The following is a 20,386-nucleotide window of genomic DNA, read 5'->3' on the forward strand; positions in this document are numbered from 1 at the left end:
TCACACAAACTGCGAAACGAAATATTCAATCCAATTTCTGTACAGGTTTTATCACCTACATATATATGGGAGATGTAATCCGGTTCTCTATGCATTTGAAATACGAGAGTAAATACGAAAAGGCCTGAACTCTGAAGCAGGTGTAAATAAAAATCATTCTGTAGGTACCTCGGAGTGATTTCGACTCTCTTTCTGCGCTCTGCTTTGCTGCATGCTAAATTCAAACTTTTGTAATCAATACTTCTGCAGGAATCGAAGGTGGCGAGAAGAGAAAAAGCTGGTTTGCGTATATCGGAAATTCCGTTGTGTTTCTAAAGTTTTTGTGTTTGCACAAAGATTACACAAAGTAAACGTGAAGAAAACGCGCAGTTACAAAGGACTTTGTCTTCGTTTCCATCCTTCAACGTTAAAACACATCTGACACATCTGCGTTGCTCCAACTCTCACCGCGAATCAAATAAATCGTTAGATTTAAGGGTAGGTAGCTTGGACGGTCTAAAGTCATACCTATTTTCATTGAAAAAATTCTAAGATGTTCTTGTAACTGTGAATAACTAAAAATAAAATCGCTCCAAGTGTTTTTATTTGCTCTAAAAAAAAATAAAAATATATAAGATGTTAGACCGTCCTGGTTGTATTCCCCCCCTCCTCCTCTCTTTAAGCGGACCCGGTGACCCTCAGGGCGTAGTTCTTTCCGAGAGACCGGAATTTACGATTGTTCGATCGAAGAAAGTGTCTGCGGAACCGTTTCATTCCCGACTCTGCCGTCGTGGTTCACGTGCCTGACGCCTTCCTTTTCGGCGACTTTCGCGTACTCAGGTCCAAAGGGTGCTGTAGGATATTAATTCTGTCAAAAAATGTGCGGGTTTTTTCCTCAGGGTGAAGGAGGAATCGATTTCGATTTAACTGAAATACGTAAAATATTCAGACCGGAATTTTCATTCTATCCGACATACGATATTCAGGATGCTGAGAGTCGAGCCATGAAACGTACCGACAGCTATGAATCCCTGGAAAAATAATCCGGGGAAGAATTCTGCAGCGATATTCCGTCGACAAATGATTTCCAAACAAAAGTTCGTCGTCGCTTGGATCCGGCGAACGCAAAGGGTGGGGTTAGACACGGAAATCCATCCTTTCCATCATCCTCCAGCTCCTCTAGCCTAATGCATCCTGAGTGGTCTCTCTAATTGATCGGCACATAGCTCACGATTATATTTCAACGACCGACGCCCAAACGAGTACACGAAGCTCAAGTCAAAGTTTTTCTTTTTTGAAGTTGTTTGCAAAATAGGAAGCGTCGTCGTCGTTGTTTTTTTTATTCTTTGTCATGAAATTGATACTCGTTTTCCTGCATCTCGTGCATTTCACTCAGGAGCAAGCAAAGTTGTATGTCACTCGTATTTTCTCTGTACATTGGTGGGTCGTGCTTCAAGAATCCCGAAGAATCGAGCAATTACTAGCCAGGAATTCCCGGAGATCTTGTCAATTGAACTTGATCGTCAAATATTCACGGGTTTGTATTGAGGCTTCAAGTGAATACAGCAGGTTCAATGACTTCCACTTCTGATCTTGTTATCCTTTTTGTTTTCGGAAAAAGCTTGACAACAGTAAGAAGAAAGAATCTCCCCACTTAGGCTCTAAGCTTAAAAATTTTGATAGCTGACACACGATTTTTAAACGATGTCGATCGATAAAATCGTTTTAAAACCCAATCCGAGAGGTCAAGGGTCAGACCCAGGTCGAAGTGGTATGGAATGCCCCATACATATGCAGGTACAGCATTAGAAAGAAGAGACAGCGAAGTCCACTTTCCCGCACTAATGTCGTCTGAAAATTCTGACAGAGGTCTCGATGTTTTTACAATTTCCGCATAACACACTGGGGCATTAATAGTGGGGGATGGCAAACCTTTCGTGAAGACCACGCAGTCCTTCAGGGTGAGAAGAGAGCGGTTCGGTCTGCGCCTCGTGTTAAAATTCTACGGCATGATCCTAATAAAAGATATTACGAGGCTGCACGAGTGCTGCAAACATGCGGTAATGTATTCATATTGGTGGCCTCTTCCCGCCGCCCCTTTCTTCCTTCCTCGAATATCCGTTCTTCCCTTTCCTCCACACCCTTCGTCTCGCCGCAAAACCCCCTCCCTCCCGCCTTCTACCCCCTTTCCCAGGGCCAGCGTCTTTGAAATTTGACGCCGGCAATCTTACGGTGCCTGCCTGTATATATATAACATATACTTCGACATCTGTGTACACCCGAGCGAAGTCGATTCTTACCAGCCTCATAATAGCCTGTCAGAAATAAGGTTGGCAGCACTGGCGTTGAATGACGCACGCTGCGTCGACTCGATGCGCCGCTGCCGCGCTGCCATTGGTTCGAGGCTGCTGGAGCTAACCTTATTTCTTACCTGCTAAAGCTACGGTTCGAAGTCGACTTCATTCGAGTCTTCTTAGCTGCCTGCAAGGCATCAGTTTGCCTTTCTTTCCACCTGCAGCGGCGTCAAGGATATTCATTGAGTCCGAGGCCGAGGGATAGTTTCCAAAATGACGCTTCGTTCGATGAGGGTATAATAAAAATCTGCGGGAGTCTGACGCGTCCGTTAATATGAACGCGTATCTACGCGGGTGTGTGGGTATAATGTCACCGCCTATATGTATAAGACGCTGGCTGATACCATCATTGCTTTGACCTCGTCGTAAAAGGTCAAATTAGACTGAGCCAAATTTGGAGATTATAAGTGAGTCAGCATAATTTTTTAACTCTCGAGATTAAAATTTTCTTGCAAGCTTCAATAACGAGAATATATCGCGGTGATGGAAATTCATCGATAACATTTCGGTTTGATCGACAAAAAAGAAGGAAAACTGATATTTAGGTTAGCGAATGTCACGGGGAATTAAATTTTAGTCCATTTACTGTCACGTACTACCTGTGTATAAGAAATTTGACAAAACATTTTTAACCATTTTTACAAATTCCGACCTTCGGCAATTTATATAGTTGTGTATTTTTCATTTGATTATTCTATATTTTTATTTACTCATTCGCTTCGTTCGTGTAATATGTCGCACCGTTGGACAACAAATTTTATGAAGTTGATCAGAACATTTTTTTACGCCCTTGTCGTCGTGGCGGTGACCTCGTAAAAACGGTAAGCGTTGGGGCTGCCTGAACATATTGAAATCCTTGAAGCCGTGGGAAACCTCTAGCCTGCACCTCTGTGAGACCTGTAATAAAATAAAACGCGCAAGACGTTGATATGTTTCACATATGTATATATATATATATATATACATATTATACATATGTACATATATACCAATATGCGGCAAGCTCCTAAATATTTTATACTAATGTTACACGCAATCGGCTCCACTTTCATCAATATTGACCACTTATTCGTGTAGTTATCGATATTTTTCTATTTTTCATAATCGCATCGGAATAAAACAAGACAGAAAAACAAGGAGACATCGATTGTTCGCAGAATCGAGTGTTCATTACTAATACCAAACATATTAGTGATCACCACAAGATTGGTGGCAAAGATAATACGGCAAATTCGGATCGCATAATCGAGAAAAAAAGTAAACGCAATAATCCTCAATCTAGACCCTGTATGGTACTTCGAGTAAAACCCTATAAGATTATTGTTCTTTTTTGTTTTCCTATATTTGGGGGAAAATATATCGTGTATATTATACATATATATATATATATGTGTGTGTGTGTGTGCGCGTATGATCAAATGATGACAGTGAATTTCCTGTTCTTCCTATCCACTTTTCTCTCAGTATCGAGCCCCCGGGGATAACGGGCAGAGTTATTTTATTGGAAATTTTCTCATTGTTATAGCGGGAATAAAAGCTCGAGCAGAGAGAGCAGTTCGGATGCTGTAGCCCAGCGAGAACGAATAAGTGTTAGGCGGGAGCCGATATAATCGGTATTATAACCCGGCCGCGCTGCGACGACGGTGGTGTCGTCAACGCCTCCGTTTCCCATTTCACTCCACATTCATCTCCTTCTATAGTCCGCCGAGCTGTTATCCGAAGCATGAAATATTAATTAAAACCTGGATTTTACTTGCAAGTCGTGATTCATTTTCCTCATTTCAAGTGCGACGGCTCTGGGAACGTAAAGTTATCTTCGCAAACCTCTACAGCATCGCTAAAAAATCACTTTACCCGTTTATACGCATCACAACCCGGATTCAGATCCTGGACCAAAGATTCGATCGAATTTGTCGTTTTCTATCACCGTGTTTACACTTGTACCACTTCTGATAGCAAATTTCATGTCACGTAAAGTCGTCCCAAGTTCAGAAATTCATATGAGGAAATGATTCCTCTTGCAAGTAGAATTATATTGCAAATTTTGGTAAACGCTTTATGGAAGAATGGTAAGAAGAATTACCTAACCGTGTTTCGAAAGCCTCGACTGGACACCCTGGGCGTGGTTTTTCAGAACAAATCGTTCCTATTAATTATTTAGGTCGATTGTAACAGAAATAGATTCTGACAAGTTTTCGATTCACTTCTTGTTTCTGATTGTGAGCCTGCGTGGCATGCTCGGAGGATTTCTGACAAATGTTCATGTCTATCATTGGTTTACACATTGTGTTGGTGCTGGATCAAATCGTAAGATGTACAGTATTGCGTTTCGTTACGGACTTTGATATCGATTTATTTACAGATGATAGATACGTCCAAGGGATATTATATAAGTGCTGAGATCGTGCGAAGGTTCAAGTTGAGCAACTGGAACTAGAACGTTCACCTTCTTCTCTGTCTCTAGCTACTTCCCTCTCTTTCTTTCGTCGTGCATAGACACGTTCCCGTAACCTGAGAAACGGAAAGTTCATTTTCTAACCGCAATTAACGAAGTACGAGAAGGAGAAGCGGGCGTGTAGATATCCCGTCTCTTCGCATGGGAAGAACAAAGAAAAACTCAAACTGGGTTCGCGTTTACAAATTTTACAATGAAATAATTAGCGATTAACCGCAAAGGTTGCAGCCCTTAAACGGAGGCTGGAAGGCAGCCCGAGCACTTCCCGGCTCCCAAGCCAGTTGAAACAATAAATTTCTGCGAGCACCGTCATTAAGGAGCAATTTAGCGACCTCCGATGTAACTGTATACCGTTACACACGTGTCTCGCTTATGTACAATTTGAGAGGCATGCACTGCTTTTCCACTCCGAATAATGATAATATTCTGCGGCAATGGAAATCACTCAAGGCTTCAATATCTCGGATACGAAATGTCGAATCAATTTGCAAATCGCAATCACCGTGGGCAGCCGACCGCCAACGGTTGACCGTGATACAACTATCTCAATTTCGTAACCGCGATTTTGAAAATCGTCAAAAGTTCACCAGCTCTCCAAACAATCCAACGCAGCCAGGTTCCATTTCACGTTCATCTATCATACCGACTCATTTCATCATCGAATTCGTTTTGTCACCCTCGGGCAGAAGACATTTTTGGAATTGCAGTGACACATCACGTTCGATGGTACGAGTATAAACGTATATAATTTTTGAACTACTGGTAAATTCGAAAAATTAACGACGGAGCCAGGAATCGAACCTGGTATCTAGCGATGCTTTACCGGAGCCTTACTCCACTAGACCACCTAGCCGCCCTGACTCTGATGTCGTTAATTCCTCTCATTACCAGTAAGTTCAAATTTGTTTTCTTGTGCTGTGATAGTATATGTGAATATAGAAAGTGTTCTTCCTCTTCGAGCACATTTGTAAGAATGTCTGTAAGTGTTTACATTTTGGTATCTTACGCTTCTTGGTGCGAAGCTCGTAAGACGGTCAATGACCGTCTAATATTGAAATGCGGATATGCATCATCAACATTAATATTAATCACGAGGTAATTTTCATTTTGTGAAACGTATATAATTTTTGAACTACTGGTAAATTCGAAAAATTAACGACGGAGCCAGGAATCGAACCTGGTATCTAGCGATGCTTTACCGGAGCCTTACTCCACTAGACCACCTAGCCGCCCTGACTCTGATGTCGTTAATTCCTCTCATTACCAGTAAGTTCAAATTTGTTTTCTTGTGCTGTGATAGTATATGTGAATATAGAAAGTGTTCTTCCTCTTCGAGCACATTTGTAAGAATGTCTGTAAGTGTTTACATTTTGGTATCTTACGCTTCTTGGTGCGAAGCTCGTAAGACGGTCAATGACCTCCGGTAAAGCATCGCTAGATACCAGGTTCGATTCCTGGCTCCGTCGTTAATTTTTCGAATTTACCAGTAGTTCAAAAATTATATACGTTTCACAAAATGAAAATTACCTCGTGATTAATATTAATGTTGATGATGCATATCCGCATTTCAATATTAGACGGTCATTGACCGTCTTACGAGCTTCGCACCAAGAAGCGTAAGATACCAAAATGTAAACACTTACAGACATTCTTACAAATGTGCTCGAAGAGGAAGAACACTTTCTATATTCACATATACTATCACAGCACAAGAAAACAAATTTGAACTTACTGGTAATGAGAGGAATTAACGACATCAGAGTCAGGGCGGCTAGGTGGTCTAGTGGAGTAAGGCTCCGGTAAAGCATCGCTAGATACCAGGTTCGATTCCTGGCTCCGTCGTTAATTTTTCGAATTTACCAGTAGTTCAAAAATTATATACGTTTCACAAAATGAAAATTACCTCGTGATTAATATTAATGTTGATGATGCATATCCGCATTTCAATATTAGACGGTCATTGACCGTCTTACGAGCTTCGCACCAAGAAGCGTAAGATACCAAAATGTAAACACTTACAGACATTCTTACAAATGTGCTCGAAGAGGAAGAACACTTTCTATATTCACATATACTATCACAGCACAAGAAAACAAATTTGAACTTACTGGTAATGAGAGGAATTAACGACATCAGAGTCAGGGCGGCTAGGTGGTCTAGTGGAGTAAGGCTCCGGTAAAGCATCGCTAGATACCAGGTTCGATTCCTGGCTCCGTCGTTAATTTTTCGAATTTACCAGTAGTTCAAAAATTATATACGTTTCACAAAATGAAAATTACCTCGTGATTAATATTAATGTTGATGATGCATATCCGCATTTCAATATTAGACGGTCATTGACCGTCTTACGAGCTTCGCACCAAGAAGCGTAAGATACCAAAATGTAAACACTTACAGACATTCTTACAAATGTGCTCGAAGAGGAAGAACACTTTCTATATTCACACGTACGAGTATAAAGCAAGAGTATGCGTTAGGGTGGTCCTTAAAAAGGTAATTTTTGAATTTCCCCCGACTCGCCCACCAAATCGGCTCCGCATAATTAAAAAATAATTCTCTAATATTTTGAGATTTTTATCTCAACTCTAACCCGTGTCCCAAAGAGGGTCGATTTTCCCATTCCCAATTTCGAGTTTAGTTTCGTAATCAGCGACCTCGAAAACCTCCGAGTAACGAGTTTTATCGAAATAAAATGACTTTTTGGATTTCGCTCTACCATATCAGATCCGTAATCAGCAACCTAAGACCCCCCCCATACCAGATTTCATCTGAACCCGTTCGGTAGGTTTGATGTGCCCGTGAAAGGGTTGAAAAGTGTTGAATGAAATCCGCCCTCCTTGGGGCACGGGTTAGAGTTGAGATAAAAATCTGAAAAAATTAGAGAATTAATTTTGAATTATCTGGAACCGATTCGGTGGGCGAGCTGGTCGAAATTCAAAAATGAATTTTTTAAGGACCACCCAAGTATGTTCAATCTCGAAAGCTGTTTGCTCCAACATCCAGGACCCTTACCCGTTTCATTTAAGGTGAATGACCACTTTGAAATATGCTGTTTCCGGCAACGAAGGCACAGATAAAGTGCATCAGAGACGAAATCTTGCGTATTTACGTCGCCGGTTTGACCTCAAACATCCATCGTGGTTATGGCGCACGAGATCATGGAGTTAGGGGGTCAACAGGTGTTGGCTGACCCTGGTTATTGGGAGTTAGTAACGCCGTGTGATTGCGGCTTTGTCCTTTCAACGTGGGACTCGGGTAGTTTGAGGACGAGTCGACATCCAAGCCCCATCAAGCTTGTGCGTTAATTATACCAACGCGTCTGTGTGATTTATAGTATTTCGTTTCAATCCATCTCGTCCAACTCTTCAATGTTTGAGTTTCGAGATTCATGCTCTTCTTTGTCGAAGTCCATTTTCCATACGACGAGGAGGATTGGTCCGCATTGCTGCTGTAGCTACAGCCGCGTAGCTCACACCAGACGGTATTCGAAGATGTTGGTACGGCGTAATTTTCGATCTTATTGCTCTCCGTGTCTGGGATTCGGCTTGGTTATAATCTCCCGACGCGTTCCGTCCAATATCGAGTTCAAATATCGAAAGCGATTGAATTCGAGCGGGGTATAGGGCGGGGGTGAGTTTCACAGCGCCGTACATGCCTTGGATATTAAAAAGCTCATGACGTATCCAAGACGAGCTTTTGCCTCGTTCTTTACCCGCCTTTCATCATCAGTTTCAAAGTACAAGATCCGGATGCTGCAGTAGTTGGATTTCTATTCATTACCCAACATGTTCCAAGCACCATTACCGATTCACATAAGATCGTATGAACTTGACGGAAATACTTGGCAGGCTTGTACGGTAATATTCGACATTTGCGTATCCTTGCAGTATGAGGATTCGTGCAATTGGCTGTTACGCGTATGCAGTGTCATCGACCACTTAGTCGTTTATCGAGTTAAATTACTCCATCCTCAAGGGAGGGATCAACTCTCGTCGCACGTCGCGTCTCTTTCGTGGCGAGGCCGCGTTGTCTCCTGTCTCTTTCTCTCTCTCTTCCAGGCAAAGATCCGATTATAATAGTCTCCATTGCACTAAACTGTTCACTACCCGTCACACCAGTTTTCCGCCTTGCAGGTCATAGCATTGCAGAAGAGGCAAAGGCGAGAGCGTCTTGACGGCATGAAACCGCTGCTTATGCTCAATTGCAGTATAATACGGACAATCGCTGTACGAACAGTCGGAAGCTCTGACGATCTATTTTAAAGGGCTTTTCAAATATCGATTTTTCTTTATTTCAACTTTGTAATGTACGTATATTCGAATATATACGTAGAAAATTTCATGTCAATCCGACAAATATTCTCTAAGTTACGCGCACATTTGCAAAGACGTCCCGGAGCGTTTGAAAGTGTTTTTGAAACTTTGAACGCGTTTTTCACAAAACTATGTTTTCGTAGCCGGTGAGCAAGATTTCCCGGAATCGGCTTGTGAACCAATCGGTCTCAAATTTTTAACGTATCTTTATGAATACATTTTTCAGTTCTTGATCGAAGGTTTCGTCTCGTCGTTAAACATTTTCCATTTTATAAAGAAAGCAAGGAGAAAATTTTCATGTAAAATTAGAATTTTTTCTTTGAGAAGCCACCGTTTTATTAAAAATTAATAGTTTGCTTATTCCTATGATTAAAGACCAGATAATACCTTATATTAAATAAATCTTTTTTGTTTTTGCATTTTGGATCATCCAGTCCAGAGACATCTCGCTCACCGCAACACGCCTTTTCTTAGAGATTAGCTATATCGTCTTTCAATCATTATTTGTACGAATAAAAAGTATCAGAATGAAGTTCAATGTCACCCCGATATGTATATCAATTTTTATATAAATAAATTGAAATGTCTCTCAATGAAAAATCCTTGAAAAATCGCTTTTTCCGGCCTCCCAACTACGTATAACCCTTTAAGCCCTGTTGCATCAATTCCAATAGGCCATGTTGTCCATTGCACCGCGTTAGCCCGACGTTTGGCTATTAGAATGGAAACAATGTAGCGCTCTCTAATACCGCTGGGATAGGTGCTGTTGTAAAGTTCATGATAGGCGGAGGTGGAAACCGAGGCTGTTTCAATGAACCTTTTTTTTCATCTATTCACTTTCATTGCAATTACAGGATGTACATGCGTGACACTGTAAACTCATACCATAAAATGCCTGCACACGGCGCGCCAACGACTCGTGGCAAAAAAAAAAATTACCTTAATTGGAAACTGGTTGATGTCCTGGCGAAATTATGTCGAACGACAATTTCTATTTCAATTAATTGCAGCTACACTGTACGGTACGATACAGGAATGGTCACCATAACGTTACCTAATTGTAAGTGATCCACTCGTTCGTGCTGATTTGGATTTCTTGTTGAAAAATGTATCGAATTTGGTGATCGCCACGTAAAATAAAATGACCGAGTTATTTTAGACAAGATGGAATCGTATATCTTATTGATTACTATTATTATTATTATCATTGAACTTGGATTCATCGTAAAATTGACAGTTTAATATTGGATTGTAAGACGAGGGTGCGAAATACAAGGAAAGGAATGAACTGTGAAAGTTCGCAACGGATAAGCCAGCAGCCTTAATGAATTTAAACAAAGTTGTGTAACTAGCGCCGCTGGGTAGAGTTTGTTGTTGGTAAAATGTGCAGTTGGTTTCAGCAGCGCAGCTGCAGTGACAGCAGCGTAGAGCAATTCGGGGTCGGACAAACCCCTACTGGCACGCTAGTTTTAGCGGTAGAGTTTCGCGTTAGAAAAAAAAAAAAAAACAAATCTGAACAACTGAATTGAAAGAAAAGAGAGAAAAGCTGTCCTGCTTGTTACCTTTCTAATTAGTCCAATTTGCTGGATGGTTTTTAGTATTGGTAGAAGCACACGTAAATTCGTGCAGGCTTGCTTTTTCCGTCTGGAAATTTAAGCTTAACGGTTTCCGTCGTCTCCGGTTTTCAATTGGCACAAAAGTCCCAACTTGAGCCACTTATCGTTGACGACACGGTAATTTGAGCCTCGATTAAGCTAACGATTGTCTAAGGTCTCGCCGTCTCCTCTCTTGTTTTCTCTTCGCTTCTTCGCTCCTCTCATTTTCCCTTCACTGCTATTCTCTGCGTGCTTGACGCTCTTCGAGATTCGGGCTTTTACACCGACAGCTGTTCCTCCTTCTTTTAGAAAGGGAGGAAGATAAAAGGAGAGAGATAGAGACAGAGAGTGATCTGTATTTGCTTTCGCGCGAACGAGAGTGCGGAACGATGTACCGGATCTAATGAGGACGTTATCTCAGTTTATTGCCCAGCTAATGATCATCATCGATCGATGCGGTATTTGAAACTTTTCCTACTTCTTAGGTCGTTATCTAGACGCAACTAAACGCTGATTCCAGGTGTCAATAACTGTGACATAACTTAAGTCATTCGGCAAGTTTCGGCTACGCAAAAAATTTTCATCTTCACTTTTTTCTTGGGTTGCAAAACTCGATTTTTACATAATCAGGTCTGTGATGAAACGAAGAGAAATATTTTTAACCAAAGCCTTCGACGCAGGGAAGTTCTAATGACGTTAGTAATTGGATCGGAAGATGTCTGTCTTTCATCCTCCGATTCTCGTACGTACGTCTTGGCTTCCTCGTTGACTTCGCGCAATTACTTTAATAACGCGCAGCATCTCCTGCTGGAGTTGGTATATATATATATACGAGTATATAGATATTCTACCTGTCTACGAAGATCCAGAACAAAATTACGATAACACAGTTCGAAGTTTCGAATTTCAAACTTTCCACAACTCTCTTTTCTTTCATACTGTACACACACGCACACGCACACACACACACACACACACACACACACACACACACACACACACACACACACACACACACACACACACACACACACACACACACACACACACACACACACACACACAAATACCTACGTATCCATCAGCTTCTGGTGTCGCATCACCATCACCTGTAGCCTCTTTTTTCCCCGGACACAGCATTTATATCCATTCCACCACGGCAGTATCACTCGCTTTATCACTGTTTGCAGTTCGCGCTTCCTTATGTTCATCCCTTGTATATTATTTTTCTAGAGTGGCACGCTGGATTTGGTGAAAAATCATCGAAGTTTGAAACTCAACATTTCGTATCAGACAAAACGAAACATTTTTTTTTTTTAAATCAACAATGTAGATTTTTTTCATACAATTTTCTTCAGTCACTAACAAAAATCACATCATTTTTCCGACAAACTTGAAAACGTTTTTTGGGGGGTGCGTGCTTTTTAAGGGGGGTATAGCTTGAACTATCTAAAATCATACTTCCTTTTACGAGTTTTTTTTTTAAAGAAAATGAAAACACTAAGAGCAATGTGAGCTTGAGGGCTTTATTATTTATAGTTTCAAAAACATTGCGCAATTTTTTCATCGAACTTAATAACAAAATGGTGTCGTGGCGCATATAAGTAGCGAATGACTCCAAACTCGAGGGTTTTTGCGGTGGCGCATCTCCTGAAATCACTTTCCAATTTGTAATAGATAGAACAAATTTTTTGACTTAAAAACATTTCTTGGGGTTTGACCTCAGTTGCCAAAATGTAAAAAAAAAAAAAACAAATTCAAATACCTACGATATTGAACAAAAAATTTAATTATTCTACTAAAAAATTGTGAAAAAAAGGTTGTATAAAAAAATCGTGGGATTGAAATTCAACAAGTTTTACAAACTGTGTAAAAATTTCAAGTCGATCGGACAAAAATTGAATACGGAATTTGCGCAACCGGATTGAAAACGTGGTCGTTCGCTACGTATATCTGCCATGCCGCCATTTCGTTGTTAATTTCAACGAAAAAATTTCAAAATGTTCTTGAAACTGTAAATAATAACGCCAGCAAACTCAAATTACTCCAAGTGTTTTCGTTTTCGTAAAAAAAGAACTCCCAAAAATAGGTATGATTTCAAACCGTCCAAGCTGTAAAGCCCCCCTCCCCGGTCTACCCGTGTATACCTATGTGAAGAGAGGGGAGAGTGAGAGTGGCGAACAGGAAGTTCTTGTTGGCTTCGTTACAGTGATTGCCAAGGGTCGCTAGTTGCAGTCAGGTTCCACCGTTGACGTTCGTCGGTCCATTCGATTCACGCTGCAGACAGAACAGCCTGAAGGGTCACCGAGTAATTCGATAACGAAAATTTCGAGAACTTGAATGGCGGAATGAGCCATCCAACTAACAGAACACCGCCGGCGGAACAGTAGCTGCGTAACCAGAAATTGTAGCGACCACGTCTGCACCTCCGTATCACCGCATACTCGGACCGTTACTCCGTCTTCTGTCCGGCTACTCTACACTTCACTTTCGAATCATGTTTCTTCTCTTTCTAGGTCAATAGCCGAGACGTGTTGATTCACTTAGCCGTCCTCTAATCACGGGTTAGAGCTGTAAGGTTCAGGCCTTGCCAGACTAGTGAATTAGTCCACATTTCATACATGCCGGTGTTGGGAATTTCAATTTTTTGGAGATCGACGCGGAATGCTACATTTTTTATCGCTCATCACGTAGCCAAATTTAAGAACAATACATCGAGCTCAAATTCGTTGTTTTGGATCAACTTATCGTTAAAAGTCAGGCCATGCAAGCGTTTACTGTTACTCTAATTCGTTTAAGGCGTTACATGGGTTTCGAAGGTTGAAAAAAGCATATTTTTGCTCATTTTTTAAAAATATATTAAAAGAATATTTGACTCAAACTTAAGGCATATAAAAGAACATTATTTGAACGATATTTATAAAAAATTTCATCCTAGAGTATCGCAAATTCAGCTGTTTCAATAAAATCGATGCGTTAGCTTGTGAGAAATCGTGTTTATCGACTTCAAAAATATAGTTTTGAGAAAAGAACTATTTACGGTCAAGCCTAATGAAAGGAATTTCCAAAGGCTCACTCTCCTAGACTTTCACTCCAATTGACTTGAAACTTTGGGAAAATATTTTTCACATGTTGTACTAGTAGACAGACATTAAAAAAAAATGGATATTTATGAAATTTCCAAACCCATATAACCCCTTAAGTTCAATCAACATTGGCGAGTCAAGGGTCGTTGGATTCGATCGAACGTTGGGAGCAACATGCCAGTTGAAAAATCATTCTACCTCATGTTCATTGAATGATCATTACGTTCTTTACGTGGAGAAAATTCTTGGCTAATGTGTATGTCGTTCATTCTTCAACACGGCTGCATTCGTTAACGTTGATTTCATATGATGCCATAATCATTTACTGAGAGGATTATTCAGCGCTCGGTCGAATTACGAGTAGATTGAATGATATATAGAATCAGCGGAAATCATGGACTATTTTTTCAGCTTTCATTAACCTGATTGCCCAGGGAGTTTTGAAAGTCGTTTACCTACTCACCGCAGAGTAATTCCTGCAGCCCGTTATCAAAATCGAGAATCATTCACGACCAATTTATTATCCGCATCAGTTTATACCACAGCTGAGTTCGTAATTTCAAATTCGATAATGCAGGTCCACCTGCCATTGAAATGTTCGGTTCAATCGGACGTTTCTCATTCACGCTCAATGCACGTTACAAAACCATTGTAAAGTAGAGCGACAGAAATGCCAATGGAATAATGCAAACCATGCTTAAACGCACGAATACTCCTCTGTAACAATCGCAGACGTGTGTGTTGAACAGATTAGATTGAATATTCTGTCGGTAGTTATACTACCTTCATATTTTGATCCGTTAACGTCATGGAATGACCATTTCAAGTTTTAGTTCAGTTTAAGTGTCCGGTGCAGAGGATAACGGCTCTTTCCTAAACCTCTCTTCAATGGTCAGTCAATGTTACGCGTATCTATTTACCTTTCAGATTAACCCAACGATCCTACCTATGACATCTATAATTCCGAGGAATGCAGAGGTATTCGATTCTGCCTTCAGTTCATAGTAAGAGTTCGTAAAGCTTTTACCAATTCGATCAGGTAGCGAGAGCTCTGACGTAATTTAGAGAAACTCGGATCCCTGATATCTTCAGGCCGATGTCCGGCCTGTCTGGGCCTAAAATAGTCAGAGTAGGTCATAAGAGTGTCGCGTGCCCAGACGCATGGTGATCGCAAACTTGGCCAAACCCAGATACCCGATCTATGTAAGACTGATCAAGATGATCTCGGCTCCAGGCTGGAATGGTTTCAATCAGCAGGGCTCATTTGTGATCGCTCATTGTCAGCCAAATGAAATGTTAAGACGGAACAATGTACGGATCCGAAGGTGAATGCATTGGCGGGTTGTTCTCGCATACCTAATACCGGTAATGTTGAATGTTACAACTTAGGTATATAGGCGCTTAATTACACGGATTACTTTAATGGATGGAATTAGATTTCTAAGCTGTATGTTCTGTGCATGGTATTACGGTATAACGAACGTTCAGTCCCAGCATATACGCACAATTGCGGCTTGCCTTCTAATTTACATTTCGACGCACAGAACCCTTCTACTCTTAAGAGTTTAATTATTTACTCGGGATAATTGAGTGGCGGTAGAATTAATACTCGGTCTCAGACGAGGGCTTTTCCATTAAACGTTACATCCTTAAACCATTGCGCATATGTATCTTTGTATGTTTTTATCGGTGCATACTCCGCAGTTGCATCACTAACTGACTGTGCGGGGTGTCACTATCACTGCTGTAGAGTAAATATCACGCCGAAATGTTCATCCAACTTGATAACTTTTATTCCAACGTGTCAACCCGGGTTACATTATGTCTCGACACAATAACCAACTTTCTTTTCGTATTGCAAGCTCCTTACCACGAGTACTCGGATAACATAGGGCAGAGGTCAAAAGGTAGAGGGTGGAGATCAGGTTCCCTCCGCTTGCGAGGCCTGTGGCTTGAGACCAGAGATTCTCTATAGATAAGTGGCGAAGGGGCGTTCTGGTTCCGGCCTGAGGGTGGTTAGCAGCTGATTTATTTATGCGATCCGGTCCGGGCGTAGAGCTCCTGAAAAGTTGGCAAATCCTTCGCCCCGACAGTGGTGCAAAACAGCAAAATGTGCCGCTGAGGTGCATCCGATCAATTATTTCGCGTCCAAGATCTGCCTCTCTGTATTAAAGACAATTATCAGGAGGTGAAGCTGTGTTTATGGAAACTCGATAAGGTCGAGGGATATCCAGAATTGTTAAGTACGGTTCTCCCAGTTGGGAATATTAGCAGAACTCTTGGAAAAGTTTCCTACCGAAAATTTAAGACACGCCAGAGACGTAAGTTCAACTTTGTTAACCACAGCCACGTAGAAGTTGAGTAACTCCAAAGGGTGAATTGCTTGCCCATTGTATTTCCTGATGATTCCGTCTCCATTACTTTCTTCACCATCCTTTTATACAGTTATTTTTATTTCACACGCACACCAGCCGCCGAGCTTTCGATATTCTTTCCGAGGGAACAGAAGAAATTCTCTAGAGACCCAACGTAAGGCGTACCTAATGAGTTTTAAATTTCCGGGGCATACAGAGGAAAGGATTATTCAGCTCTTTTGGGATATCTTAAAAAAATACGATCGTATATTCGAAAACGAAACGGTGAGATAATGTCTTTCGAACTTCCATACGGAAATGCGGAAGATCTAGGAGTTTCTCTATACTGGATTTGAACTCGCTAGAGCCAAACTATTTCCATTGTCCATTGTTCACTACTGCCCAAAGTTTTACTTTGGTTATATAAGTTATACGCATGGTATGTAGAAGTATATAGATATTGGTTTGTACGTAGAACCGTAGCAGTAAAAGATTCCAAGTTTCTGCTTACTCGAACAATTACGTATTATACTATGGCGAATTCGCCAATACCCTATACATTTACCTTAAACCGTAATTGCATTATTATCTTCAAACATTTTCGGCAAACATTGATAAAGCAGCTTCTGTCGTCTATCTAGGTAGGGACTAAGATAGTTAGACACATAGTTAGCTACAGCATCTCCTTCAAGCGCAGCAGAGTATCTATCTATAAAGACGATGGTAGGTACGTTGAACACGAACTGGTGTAATAATCGACGTAAGTTGATTGCGGTTTCTATGTCACCGTGCGCGTGTACCCAACTCGGCTTGGGGTCTTTGGACATTCGATATCCCATTGTCGGGCGGACGTTGAAGCTTGGAAGGAAGGAACGGCTATTGTCAAAGGCCCTCTGAAGAAGATGGTATTTCGTAATCGCATGGATACTGGATGGGATAGTCATATTACTGGAATTCTTTGTCCCCATTGAGCCGAGATGCGCACGAGTGTTTTATCCCAGTACTTTTTCTTTGTCTCTCCCGCACGTTTCAGTTGTCCTTCTTTCTCTGCTCGCTCCCTTTCCGGATTCTTCCACGTGGATTTGAACCTGCCTCCTCTACCGTTTCTCACCGGTTCGCACACTCTGAACGGGCTTTTCTCAAAGCTTTTTCTCTGGCCAGTTGTCTGGAGTTGAACATTCCACCTCAAAGCAATCCGACAAATACCTTAAATTGATTCTATCGATCTTAACGAGGCCCCCATTTTTTATTCAGCATTTTCATTCTCTCCGTACCTTGGTGGCGTGTTCCATATTGAAAGTTTGCGAACTCCAATCCTGCAGCGATGGACTATAGAACCTTTGTCAAATCGTTCGCATTCATATTTTCAAGCCCACGCATCCAGAGAGCCGTCAGAGAGGAGACTTTACGAGAATATTAAATTTTCAAGAAAATACCGTGAATTTTTACATCGAGTTTTTTTTTTTATAAAAAAGATGCCCGCTTTTTTCTGTGTCCTATATCCTCTACTTCTGTTGTTTCTCGGTCGATATTAAATGCCTGAAATATAATACAAAATCTACTCAGTATTTCGTTGGTAAATTGATCGCTGTACGAAAGAGGCAGGAAAAATCGGAACGGATTTTCTCGTAACAATCGAACTCGCAGGCGGGTTGATGTACATCAACCTTGAGCCTGGAACCTGCTTTATCAGACGCGGACCTTGGGGACGGAGACATTTTGTCGAGAACTAGTGGATCCAATTTCATTGAAACCGACCACGTTGGAATTTCACAGAGACGAGTAAATGTGAGTTTCGAGTGGATTTGGTCCGTACGGTCGTTTCGATGGAGATTGAAATGGAAAGTATATCTACGTCGCTTCTTACTTTCGTTTTTTACGATCCCTTTGTAGGCTTCTGCAAAGAAACTTCCTCAAATAATTGTTCTTCAATTTCCTTCTTTCTTCTACGGCAGACCAATATTGTTGCCGGATAATGAATAATGTGAAAAAACAATCACGTACAGTAAACTTGGGAGCTAGCTAAATGAAAATAAAAGGAATACAGTGCCAAAGTGTAAAACAAATATATTCACCTAAAGTAGTTCGAATCACCACAGTTGGTTTCTCTATCGGAGAACGGCATTCGCATCTCATTATATTACACCGTTACCGTTATGACACAATGTTGGTTACCTGCCTACGCACTGTCGTATCAAATTAGCTACGCCAGTGGCAGCACAGTATTTAGGCAACAGTTCGGTAACCTTAAACAACATTCGGATCACGTAGCGATATATTACCACTGAGAGTAAGAGGGTATGGTTACCAATTGCAATAGGTAGCACACGCTGAAAACACAATCACAATATCTTCGCTCCGCTCTTACCATTAAAGGTGCGAACTTGAGATGAGGCAATTTATTTTTTTGTACAAAGAACCCCGCAGAATCCTTATGGAAATTAGCTCTCGGTCGAATTGGCTGGATTTTCAGTATGTTATAGCACATCTCCTCCCGATGAAACGTTCGCATGGATATAAGTCCAAAAAATCAGTAGTTTCCGAGATACAGACTTCGGAAGGGGGGTGTATGGATTTTTTGTTGCTTGTGGATTACGCGATTTTTACGAATTATAAAGCTTCGAGGGGGACTCGAAACTAAACATGTTACTCAAAAACTGCGTAGACGATCTCCAGAGACTCCGTGGACGCGTAAAAAACAGGACAAGTCGATTATTGCAAGAGTCGGAGGGTCTCGTTCTACACGCGAAATCCGACGTTGCACCTCCTTCCGGTAAACCAGCGAGTTCATGGATGAAATCAATGCTTCGATGGAATCAATCGCAGCTTCCTGCCTACCTTTGAGAATCAACCGTGCAATTTTTTGAATGATTTCTTTGATTTCACGTCCCTTTGAAGCTCTACAATTCATGGAAATAAGGAAATCCACAGATATCGAAGATCTTTACACCTTTTCTTCCGAAGCCTGTATTTCGAAAACTGCTGATTTTTGGGACTAGTGTCCATGAGAACTTTTGACCGGGAGGATATTTACTATAACATACTGAAAATCCAGCCGATTTGAGAGCTCCTTTTGATGCGACAGAAAGGCTCCATCCTTGCGGTCAATTGTTCAACGAAAACCCGCAAGTGTCAAAGACCATAAATAGAACTGGTAGAAATGAAAGAATCTCTTTAAGTTTGCGGTTCCATGAACCTGAGAAAGGCTCGCTACGAAGAGCGTACCGTAGATGTTTCCACCTGAACTTGTACTCCACACAAACTGATGGATCTTAAGTCCCGTTCTTTCTGAAATCCAGTTGATCCCCGCTTTCAAAAAATTCTTATAATCCGGAGAGCAGGATCCGCTGCCTTGTGGAAATCCTTGCTCCGAGGGCTGTTGCCCTCTCCCCGTCATCCGCAGACAGGGTACGCGGGGCATGGATGAAGCAGAAAGGCATCAGGTTGGTAGGTAAGGCTGCTGCAGGAGGAGGCCTGTGGATTATCGGCACATGCGCAGGGTTCGGTGTGCCTCGCTTGGGACTGGAAAGGTGGATATCGCGAGTGGCGGCGGCGTGTCAAACTCTGTAGTTTGCCGCGGTCGACAGTTTGCGCCGCGTGACTATCTCTCTCTCTCTCTCTGTCTCTCTGTCTCTCCCTGTCTCTCTCCCTCTCTCTCTCTCTCCCCCCTTCTCGTCGGGCAAGAACTCCTACAGCTTGGTAGGACGCACTGGATCCATCCTCGCTGCATTCGTCGTGCGTCCCTCAAGGCCCAACGCCTACTACACGGCGTTGCTTGGCTCAGTCGTACGCTGCTCGTCGCGCGTCTCGCGTCTCGTTTTCATGTTTTTTGGTCCGTCTTCGAAAGGTTTTCGGACTCTGCTTCCCATCTGACTTTGGGGATTCATTCCGGTCACGTGACAACTCATGAGCACAACTGGCAGAGTGTGTTCTTTGCCGAGGTAATGCGAGTCATGGTTGCCAAAATATTCTGAGAAGCAAACTCGGTGTGTCAAGGAAAATTGTGAATTGACATTATATGGTCACTGTTCGTAATATTTACCCACAAAGTTTCTGACAGTTCAACGCTTGTTTACGTTCAATACTTGAAAAAGTTATTGTGTACAATTTTCTTGAAGGGGTATGTGTGCAGACGTTCTGTTGCGGTCTGTTTGAAAGTACAGATAACGCTACAGCCTCTACGCGTGACACAGTCTTAGATCACGTACAAGTACCAATTTAACAATGGATTTTACGGTTTGCCTTCTCTA

The 20,386-nt window shown here is 41.6% G+C and overlaps 1 protein-coding gene across 4 annotated transcripts in view; it reads left to right on the forward strand.

Moving 5' to 3' along the window:
• alpha-Man-IIb (alpha-Mannosidase class II b) overlaps window positions 1-20,386 on the forward strand; it is an 83,460-nt gene that overhangs the window by 12,747 nt on the left and 50,327 nt on the right. The window contains exon 1 of one of the 4 annotated variants that reach the window (XM_046621646.2): window positions 19,885-20,077. The exons of the other annotated variants lie outside the window; for them this stretch is intronic. The gene's annotated coding sequence lies outside the window, so the exon portion shown is untranslated. Of the gene's footprint in view, window positions 1-19,884; window positions 20,078-20,386 lie in introns of those variants that run through there. 4 annotated transcript variants of the gene reach the window in all.

This window comes from Neodiprion pinetum, chromosome 4 (genome assembly GCF_021155775.2).
Source record: "Neodiprion pinetum isolate iyNeoPine1 chromosome 4, iyNeoPine1.2, whole genome shotgun sequence".
Taxonomy (NCBI): domain Eukaryota; kingdom Metazoa; phylum Arthropoda; class Insecta; order Hymenoptera; family Diprionidae; genus Neodiprion; species Neodiprion pinetum.